This window comes from Sphaeramia orbicularis, chromosome 4 (assembly GCF_902148855.1).
Source record: "Sphaeramia orbicularis chromosome 4, fSphaOr1.1, whole genome shotgun sequence".
NCBI classification, from domain to species: Eukaryota; Metazoa; Chordata; class Actinopteri; order Kurtiformes; family Apogonidae; genus Sphaeramia; species Sphaeramia orbicularis.
In genome coordinates this window covers 39993134-40004452 of record NC_043960.1, presented here as the reverse complement: position 1 = coordinate 40004452, position 11319 = coordinate 39993134, and the positions used below count along the sequence as shown (strand labels likewise).

At 37.9% G+C, this 11319-nt stretch overlaps 1 pseudogene; it reads right to left on the bottom strand.

Annotated features, from left to right (window-relative positions):
* Positions 1-461: 461 nt before the first annotated feature.
* Positions 462-561, bottom strand: LOC115418723 (uncharacterized; annotated as a pseudogene).
* Between the last annotated feature and the right edge of the window lie 10758 nt (positions 562-11319).

The following is an 11319-nucleotide window of genomic DNA, read 5'->3' as shown; positions in this document are numbered from 1 at the left end:
CTGTACTCCTCTAAACAACATCAGCAGACATATACAGAGACAGTCAAAGAGGAGGGAGGGAGGCTAATCAGTCCCAGGCCAGTGTTTGGTAAATGCACACAGTCAGAGGTGAGAAGAGGCAGCGCTGTCAAAGCTGGTGGTATGTGGAGCACTGACAGAAAGACGCGGTGCAGCGCTTTACACACTTGGCGGTGGAAAATATTTAAATGTCAACAAGTGCTTTCAGAGCCAGCCTAATTTACCTTGGTGATTTTTTAATGTATCTTACTCACACTGTATATGTCACATTTTGTTCTCATCAAAACAAATTTTACTCTAGTACTGGATTCTGAAACCCACTCGTGATTCATCCTGTTCAGAAGATAACGTGTAAAAGGTGCATTTCAGAATCAGAATACTTAATTAATCCCAGGGGGAAATTATTGATAATAATAATAACAATGATAATAATAATAATAATAATAATAATAATAATAATAATGAATTTTGTGTGTCATCCTTGTACAGGGGCCATGCTAATCCTCTTGGCGTCATTAAAACTGAAGAGCCCACAAATACACTTCATGAGTCAATGAAAGTTTTGGTAGAGTTGGGTGAAAAATCCTTATTTTCTCAGAACTTCCAAGAGAAAACCATTGAAGTCAACATGAATTATGTCTCCACCGACAGTATCCAGACTTTCCAGCTCTGTCACACAAAACTAATGGTGCTTTTCTACATAAAGGTATCAACTCAACATGGGATGGCATTTTTTTTTTTTTTTTGGTGTTTACCATCTTCTACAATAATCATGACGTAAAATCATATAGGTCACAGATTGGTCAAGCCAGAATCTTCACTGCGTCAATGTGTTATGTGTCATGGTGGTGGTGACATGTGGGATGTTGAATCAACTAAGGCTACGTTCAGACAGCAGGTCTTAATGAACATTTCGGATATTTTTGTGAATTCTGATTTTTTTGTGTGCTCGTTCATATTACAAATTAAATACAACTTGTATCAGTTTTCAGTATGTACTGAATCCAACTCTGAAGTGACCCAAAAGAGGTCCTGACATAATACGTGACCACGTAGCACGCACTGTGTTTATCGAAGTAAATATGGAGGCGTCTCGTATCGGTGTGTGTGTGGCACTGATAAAGTTTCTTTACAACCGAAGTCAGCACCATTACAGTCAAATAATTTTAAGTAGAAGATTAAAAAAGAGGAGAGCCAGGTTTTTTGCTCTGGCCTTTTGTGGTGTAATGGCTGTTACGTCTGTACAACGGAGTATTTGGATGCAGAGTTGGAGTCAGGAGTGGTGGGATAGTGATGTTAGCGGCTTCACTGACGCAGACTTCATTCATAATATTTGAATGACAAGAAGAATGTTTAATAAATATATCTGTGACCGCCTCTCCGTAACACCCTAACAACAAGACACTCATGACCTATATCTGACCTATATCTGTTCGCAAGCGTGTTGCAGTTGGGCTGTATTGACAGATAAATGCGACCTGGCCGTTCAGACTGACGTCACATTGCAAAATATCCGATATGTATCGGCTTTAGGACCACATATGAAAGTGGCCTGGGTCAGATTTGAAAAAATCAGATTTGTGCTGTTCAAACTGTCTTTAACAGGTCAGATACAGTTCAAATAGCAGTAAAAAATCGGATTTGGGCCACATTTGGTTGCAGTCTGAACATAGCCTAAGTGGGGTAATAATGGCAGTGGAAAAGAGGTATTACCGGTCCCATATAGCACCGATTATCTGTTATTCCATCATGATCCAAAGGCATGTGAAAATTATACAAATGACATTGCTGATTTTTGAAAAGGTGAACTTTTTTTTAAAAAATTCATTCACGTGACTTAGTTGTGCCATATGATTTATTCTGTAACTCCATAGAAATGTGTCAAAGCACAAAATAAAACTGTATGTACCTGCAGCAAATACTAGCCAGTTAGACATGTTCACTGCTACTAGCCACACTCCGATGTAAATCAACTAAAGAAGAAGAAAAAATTAATGTATAAATAATTGTAAGTATGTATATGTATAAGTTTTGTTTTTGTTTTGTTTTCCATGACTTCTTACTACCTGTTTTATTTCTAACGACTAAGTAAGATAACTTTTTTCTTTTTGCGTATTCGAAATAAACTAAACTAAAAAAAAAAAAAAAAATTAGAAAGTGCCCCCTCAGAATGGCATTTTTTGGGAATAAAATAACTGAGCTAAGTTTAGACCCTGATCTAAATGTTTCTAAGCTTGAAGAAGAGCACAAGCAACATAAAACCATAGCACATGTCATCCAGCAGCTGTTTGTCCCTGCTGTGATATGACCAATAGGGTGAATCTTTTCTAAATGATCCTCTATCAGCAGCAGGATAAATGCCACAAAATGTAAAAAGTCAACATGGATAGGTCAACAGTATTGACTTTCAGTGTCAAACAGAAGATCAACAGGGCTCTCCAGTGTTGAAGTTCACAGCTTTCCGCCGTCCTCCCTCCATGGATTGCGTTGCCCTTAACCGTGTCACCCCAGAACCTCTTCCGTCTTGTCTCTTGAAAACAAGTGCACCTTTCAAAAATGTTCACTGTTAATTATGGATTCATCACCTTTTGATTCAGTGAAGTACAAAGTCTTTTTTTTTTTTGTTGGATCTACATTAGCACTAGAACAAAGAGGCACTTGTGACTTTACCTCATGAGAGTCTGCGGTGAAGATCCAGACACCACAGCAGGATCACACACCATATCAGCTATCAACTTTCTCTTCCAAATGAAGAACAACATGGGAGAAAAGCACCGTTTTTGTTTTTTTTTTGTTTGTTTTTTGGTTTTTTTGTATTAATTTTTTACCTCCGCCAAGTGAAACGACGGAAGTTATGTTTTCATTGGGGTTTGCCTGTTTGTCTGTCTGTCCGTTAGCAAGATAACTCAAAAAGTTATAGACTCATTTTCATGAAAGTTTCAGGAAATGTTGATACTGGCACAAGGACAACATGTTTAAATTTTGGTGGTGATGGGGGGGGGGGGGGGGGACGACTGATCTGCCTTGCCGGAGGTCTGTGCTCTCCGAATGCTTTTCTAGTTTTATTTCATTGTGCATCTCCAGAAGTACAATACAAAAAAAAAAGAAAGAAATTCACATTTTATGATATAAGATTTTGTGACACACAAAGTATAAACCCCACCCCCCCAGAACCAATGGTGACCCCCATACCAACCCAACCTGGATCTCAAAATACGAAAACCACAAATAAAAACAAATATAGATGAAAAAGAATCTAATTTACAGATATAAACAGATAGGTGATCAGGATAATCATAGATAATTATGTTGCGTATAGTTGTTTGCGTATATGTTGTTGTATAGTTATGTTTCTTTAACCATAATGTAAACAGCTTTCCACATACTGGCTTCGACTGGCTGCATGCATCCGGGCCACTGACCTCTCCATCATAACTAAAAGCACTGTTTTGTTGATATTCCCTAAACACTATATTAGTTTCTTTGGTGCATTCAATTGTTATTGTTCATATTTGTTGTTGTTTTTAACTGAACAGCTTTTTTATGTTTTAATCTATTATTGTATTTTATTCTTTTATTTAGGCATTATCTATTCTTCTGTATTTTTATTTATTTATTTATTTATTTATTTACATTTTATTTTTAAAGTTGTTCTATGTCTTTTAATCTAATGTTGTATTTTACTCTGTTATTTTGGTTATTATTTATTTTTCTGTATAGTTTTTTGGTCAACTGTGGTTGTTTTAAAGTGCTTTATAAATAAAGTTGGATTGGATTCAAAAACATATAATTGTCCTTTTCAAAGTACAAAAGTAAAGGGTAGGAAAACAGCTTTGTAAGAAATGGTACTACATTATACTTTAATAGGGTACTGCTCTAGTGTCAAGCTTTTGTTCTCTGGAAATTGCTTATCTAGTCACCCGATTTCTGTTCCTTTTTTTTTTTTTTTTTTACTGAACTCCAGACATCAGTTTAAAGATGCTCTAATGTGAAGGTCATGCAGAAAGTGCTTGCAGCGTGAGCTAAAGGCCTGTGGTTGATGTGGTCAGCAGTTCCTCCTCCTCTCCTAAACCAAACACAAAGGGCAGTGAGCGTTCTTACCAATTGGGACAGTACCTTTCTTCTTTTTTCTGCTCTGCTGATTTTACAACACAACCATCACCATGAAAGAGTGTTTTTCAGGCCCTTTTCCGGCTCTTTTTGACATTTTCTCTGTCTATTACTTCTGTAGACTTTCTGTTCATTCATGTGAACTCACTGATTGGTGATTAATGAAGGCAGTCCCAACCCGGTTCACTCTGCTTCTGCTTTTTTGGGGAGTCTGTCAGCAAAATGGTCATGTGCTGTAGATGATCATATCTGATAAGAGAGAGAGAAGCAAAGCATAAGAAAAGGTCAGAGTGAAGTGAAGTAGTAGTTTATTTGGTCGCTAATTACTTCAAACAACAAATAAAATCAACATAAAGCCCTGATGAAGACGAGAGGTCGCAATACGTTGACTGTATTTTAACCCTTTCATGCATAGTGGTCACTACAGTGGACAGCTATTCTACAGCTGTTCTCTTGTATATTCATGGATTTTGTTGTTCTTTTCGTTGTTGTTTTTTTGGTTTGTTTGTTTGTTTGTTTGTTTGTTTTTACACATATCTTTATTAAAGTTTTAAGACACTACATATCTTTTCTGACATGAATTGGTAACATTATGTAGATCTCTTCTGATCATAAACCCCCAGAATTACAAGCCCTCCCCATAGTTTTCACACAGTTTATCAGTAAATACTTGTTTCTGTGCATCAAAAATTAATCGTGTGATGTCCAGCCGAGTGGACATTTTTGCAACTTCATGAAAAATAGGTTCATAAGAATTTTTTTTTTTTCATTATTATTTTTTTTTTAATGTTTTTTTTTTGTTTGTTTTTCAATTATTTTTATTTTATTTATTTTATTTATTTTTCTGAAGAAAATTTTCAGTCGCACTGTTTTTTTCATGCATCAAGAGGAATAAATTCACTCAGGAAAAAATTTTGATTAAGGTTCTCATAATTTGTGCATGAAAGGGTTAAAAGACTGCCATGGAGTAATAAAGACATTTTTTATTTACACAAATTGTTTGTTTAAAGTTCAGTAGGACTGTGTTTGGGTGAGTCCTGTGGAAGTAGCTCCATTCTACCTGAATATTTTTGGGGCATTTTTTAACATGGCCTTGAATACCACATTTTTCTTCACAAATGAGCAAGGCAAGAACATAATTGTACAAGACTCTCTCTTGAAAGGAGAAGCCAATAATCAAACAGGTACTTTACATGAACTATAACACAATCTAAAGCAACTACAAGAAAAGGAGAAAAAGTTAGAACTGGATGCCATCACATTGTCGGATTACTGGAGAGAGGAAATGATCCCAAGAGGACTGCGTATCAGAAAAGCCCTGATGAAGACCAGAGGTCGCAACACATTGGCTGTATTTTAAAAGATTGGAGTAATAAAGGCATTTTATATTTACACAAATCCTACAGTGTGCCTTAGAATGTTTTTTGAAATCTTGCATGTTTATGCAGATTTTTTTGACTCCAAATAGAAGATATACCACAAGTTACCAAAGAGCACCTGTGGATGATCACCAAGAAGACCCAGCAGCACTTCCACCTTGTTGGTTTAAAAAACAACATATCCATTGTTTCATATATAATGCGACTGAAAGGGTTTAGGCTGAAGTACAGACTTATTTTGCCTAACCCTATTTACACTTAACACAATGTTTCCACATGAAAACAAACTAAAAAATTTTCAATGTAATCATTGCTGAATATACAACAGAGGAGAATACATATTTATTTTAATTCAGGTAAATCATGTTCTTATCTCAACTACCAATATTGATCCTAGTCTTATAAACAGAAGTATTTTCTTTAGTCAATCCTGAGCTCTATATTTTTTAATAATATTTAATTTGTACATCTTTTTAAAATTTTTAATGGTTTTAGACTGTTTGAATTGATCTTTCAGGCCATTCCACAGATTAACCCCTCTAATGGAAATACATCTACTTTTTTTAATTTGTTCTTGCCTTGGCTTTTTTTTAAAAATGCCAGTTCCTCTGAGGCTATACTGACTTTTCCTACATTCAAACATGTCCTGGATGGAAGGAGGGAGAAGATTATTGTGTGCCTTGTACATCACTACCACTGTATTAAGGTCAACAAGATCATGTATTTTCAGTAAATTAAGATCTGTAAAAAATAGAGTTTGTTGGTGCATAAAAATCTGCATCAGTAATAATTCTTAATGCCTTTTTTTGAAGTAAAAAGTTTGGATGAATGTTTGAATAGTAGTTATTTCCCCATATTTCTGCACCACAATTTAGGTATGGAAGAATGATATAGCATAAGAAGTGAATATTTATCAAGTAAAGTTGTCATTTTACCAATTATGGCTATGTTTTTCTCTAATTTTGTCTTTAACATGTTTATATGCAACTTCCAATCAAGTCAGAGTCATTAAGAAATGGCCTGAAGTCACAGGTGAGATTCTACTATTAAATCCAACTTTAGCACAAAGCTCTGATAATAACCTGAAGTGTAAATGTTTGTCTTTATTATCCCTCGCAGATTTCCTGTCACATGCGATTACTAATTATTGGATTATTGAACTCTTAACAGTGCATCACATCTACTCTCTGTGTCCTTTAATCCACCAGGCGGTTGCTCATGTGTGCTATAATCTTCAGTCTACTGCCCTGAGGCGCTTCAGGTTGTTGGCAGATTGTCTTTACTTGGCCTAAATATGCTGTAGTGTGTATGTTTCTGCGCGAATGTTATGACCAGTGTCCAGTCCATGTGGTGCGTCCCTCTGAATAGCCAATGGCAGTACATTGCACCGCCTCAATCGCAGAGAATCCCAACGCCATCCCAAGAGGACGAGGAGGACACACACATGATTCACATTTGTTACCAAGCACATTTTCTCCTCTGCATGTGTGTGTGTGTGTGTGTGCAGTTGTATTTATGCCACAGTGTGAGTGCTGCTATGCCAGGCTGACTCCTGTCAGGGCCTTAAGCCAAGCCCGCGGCAGGTCCGGCAGCAAAACTCCTAAAACTCTAGAAGTCTCTTCCAGCAATCAGACATGGACTGACACAGAGAGAAAGAGAGAGAGACAGTTGGCAGTGTTCCCGCTCACTGGAACATTAATATTTTTCTCCAGTCAGGAGGCAGCAGGCTGGCTGTCAGCACAGTACTTCTCCCCTTTCACAATCTGTGTCCACATAGATGAAGGCAGATAAAATGCAACATGATGCAGGTCGTATACGACACAAACAGCAGACCTGCATCAGCGAGATGTCTCACTGACGTCACACAGTGCACACCTCTTCTGGCAGATCCTTTAAAACGTACCCTGTGCCAAAACCACACAAACGTGCAGACGCACACACACACACACACACACACACAAGCCCACATCACACAAAGCAGAATTGCAGGCCTTGTACCATCTCTGCTCCATCTGAGAGGAGAAGAACGATGGAGTGGAAACATAAACAACAAAATCAACCATAAGGAGAGAGGATGAGAAAACTATTGGAGGAGGGAATATAACTCACTTTGTTATGACACAAAACAACAGGCGGGGTGAAGAGAAAACATACAAAACTTAGGAATGAGAGACAGGAAAATGTTCAAATGAAAGGCAAACAAAGCCTGACAGCTAGAATAACATCCACAGCAGTTCTTTGACCATACATACACTCCTCTGGACAGAGCCTGCAATATCAATTTATGTTAGCAATCAAAAGCTCATAGGTGGAAAAGGAAATTATGCTTCCCTAGAAATTACTGAGAACCTGATTAAAGGAATAGTTTCGAGGCATACCCTTTATATACACTGTCATATCTCATATCAGCTGTGCATAAAGGTCAGCATCTGGAATAAGTATAGAGTTTGTGCAAAGGTTTAAAAAAAATCTCCAACCCACAACAACTCCTCCCTACTGTAACTGGAAGTGCTAGAGTCTATCTTGGTTCCCGTTTTTAAGCTGTAACAAATAAAATTCCAGGAACTTGCCATTTATATTGTTTTATGAATTAAAACCTGAGAGAATTTATTTACGTATTAATGACCTTTAGTGGTTTATGTGTGTCTGTGCCCATTTTTGTTATATGATGGGGATATAAACCTGTCTACTCATTAGATATCAGGGTTAAGGACTGTCTTATTTGGAGGTTATGTTAAGGTTATGGTGAGTGTTAGCATGTTGTCATTAGGGTTCCAGGTGGAGTGAGACTCACTGTAAAGTCCCTTAAATGCCTGAAAACTCAACATGTGTGCATATGTGTTTCAACCTCAGACAGAGGCAGAGCCAGGCTGTTGTTAAGTCTAAAGCTAAGATAACAGTCTCCTGGCTATAGCTCTGTATTTCATGGACAGATATGAAAGTTCATTCAATCCACCTTTTAGTGACAAAGAAAATAAGCAGATTTCCCAAAATGACCTACTTCTCCATGTAACTCACGTTTTAGAGAAAGAAAATCAGATAATAACTTTAGTTCACCTGCCCCGCTGTTGACTTTTATTATAAAATATGTAAGAGGTGAGTGTTTAATCTGTAACACTAAATTACATTTTGATATGGAGTTTGGAATAATGGGCATTTTTGTTGGACAGGGATCAAGTCTGTCCAGTCCGGTTGAGATATGGGTGACAGCTGGGCCTCACACTGAGCTCCGGCAAACAGACAGCAGGCTGATGTTTCCCACTGTCGTAGCACTCACGGGACCAACCCGCCATTTGGCCGGCTGAGTCTGCCCAGCAACAATTAATGCTGAAATGTATGCTATGGCACACGGGCTATGTCATTTACCATGCGTTGCAATCTCTCTGGATTGATTGGAACAAAATCAATGTTGTTCAGGGACTGACTGCCAGCATTTATAGAGTTGTCAGTGCAGCCTTCTTGCAGCCGCGCAAGGGGAGTGGCATGGTGTACAATGGCTGTGTGGAAGGTTTGTTTAAGGCTGGAGGCCTGAGGGTGTTGACACAGCTGCCAAGGGAGCACAGATGAGATGAGGGAGAAGAGAAATGTGGGTAAAACCACTTTGAGCGTTGGGGTCAGGGGTAATGATGGTGGGATGGAATGATGATGAGGGGAAGTGGACATGGGTGTCTAAGTTTCAAACTGAAAAGCACATTTACTCCTCACAACTTGAAATTGTGATTCTTAAAAATAAAGTGGACACAACTTATTTGCCGCACGTGTTGTTTTCTGAAGTTGTGGCAGTTAAATAGAGCATGCTCTTTTTTATTTTATTTATTTATTTTTTTTATCATTATCAGCATTTATCCTTCAGGGTGACCCTTAGCTCTCTCATCAGCAAACTCTGTGTGTTTGTGTGCATGTGTGTGTGTCAGTGAGTTGTTTGTCCTCATCAGGATTAAAGGGCTTTTCAGTGAGAGGAAGCTTTAACGCTACTTAACCCATGTTGCCTTAGCCCTGCAGCAAGCGACCTTTGCCTGTTCTCCGATCCTAGTGTTTCCTGTCTCACACAACAGAACTCTTCCCAGAAGATATGGCAAAGTGGAAGAAAAACTTTTGTGTTTTTTGTCTTTTTTATGGGACAAAATATATTATTACTTCTAAACTTCAAACAAGAAATGCGCTGAGTGGTGCATGAACGCTGGTACACTGCAGATCAGTGCTTGATTTGAGAAACACTGAAGGCAGTGAAAGAAGATTCTGTCTTTTCTTAGATGATGTAACTGCTCTTCATTATGCTGTTGGATCTCCCCCCTTCAGACACGCACACACAATAGTTGTAAGAACCAGACATTTGCTGTTCTAAATACCGGGGGGCAGAAACTCCCTCACTGGAAAGACCAGTCAGACCCAACACACTTATATAACATCACTCACAGACTGCAGTATGTCTTCTAACAAGACACATGTGAAGTCAAGTCAAACAGTCTGTAGTCTGCAAACATGTAAAGGTCAAGACACTTGTCAGCAATAAACAAGCACTATTATTCCACATGTTAATACTGTGTCATTTGTGTAATTGCAATGTCATTAAACAGACATAAAAGACCCAAAGAAGTCATAAATTACATTGTTATTACAGCTCCATGGGGAACAGGTCTTAAGAAGTAAACAGTGACTATTAGAAGCTCATCCTGTGTCATTAAACCGGCATGAAAGCGGTATAAGCCTCATAAGTCACGCTGTTTTGCACACATATGATGAATGACTTTCTTTGATGTCTGTAAGAATCAGATAGATGATTACAAATGAACTGAAGATACACCAAGCCTTCTCCATTTAAAGGAGACTACGGAGTGTGCAATATATCATTTATTTTGCAGTTTGTTTACTGTATATTCCTTTATTATCTTTAGCTTACAGATTCCTCCATGCATAATTTCCACCTCAACTGATCAAAAATTAAACTTGTGGAAATTTGTACAACACATTTTACTGCTATTTGATCATGAATAGTGTAAAAAAGATTCATAGTCTTGGTTTATTATTAGTATAAATATTAATATTAGCACTTTGCATTGAAACTTTTTTGTCTATTGGTTCATATAACGTCAGTTGTTCTGAAGGCTACTACACCACATATCCCTTGCTACAATAGTACATAAAGCAAAAACTTAAAGTATGCCGATAATTACCGATCTTTGGTTTGTGTTGATGGCAGACATCACTCGTGGCATCATTAACCCTGCAGCTACACAACAGCCCCAGCTCTTAATTATCCCCCCTCAATAATCACAACTGGATGACGCGCTGGTAACCTAGGGTTCATTTTCATTTACCAATACCAGTATTAAATATATAAAAACACCTATGGTGGTATGGGATGAAAATTATTGCTCTGAGTGAAATTAGCCTCTAGAAACTAATGTAATTATTTAGCACTCCAGTGGGTCATAGAGGTGGGGGGGGGGGGGGGGGGGGCAGCATGCTCCAACTGACATGATTTCATGCAGAAAATTTATTCAGCTGTCAATATCATTTAGATCTATCTGGGTGAGCACTGGAGGCTGCAAGGAAGGCTAACATATTGCAGTTCAATCATAATGACTTTGTCTTCACTTCTTTGATGCTGGAACATGTCTGTACCTATTCTGCATGAATGTGTACGTACAGGACTGAGGAGGGGGTCTGGAGATAAGAGCCAGGCAGACAGAAAGGACCACACATAAATATGAGCTATACTAGGATGATAAAAACAAAGGCAGCTTTGAGTTGTTTGATTTTTCTATGATTAAAAAGAATAATGTGACAGAACAAATCCCACAGGGACTAC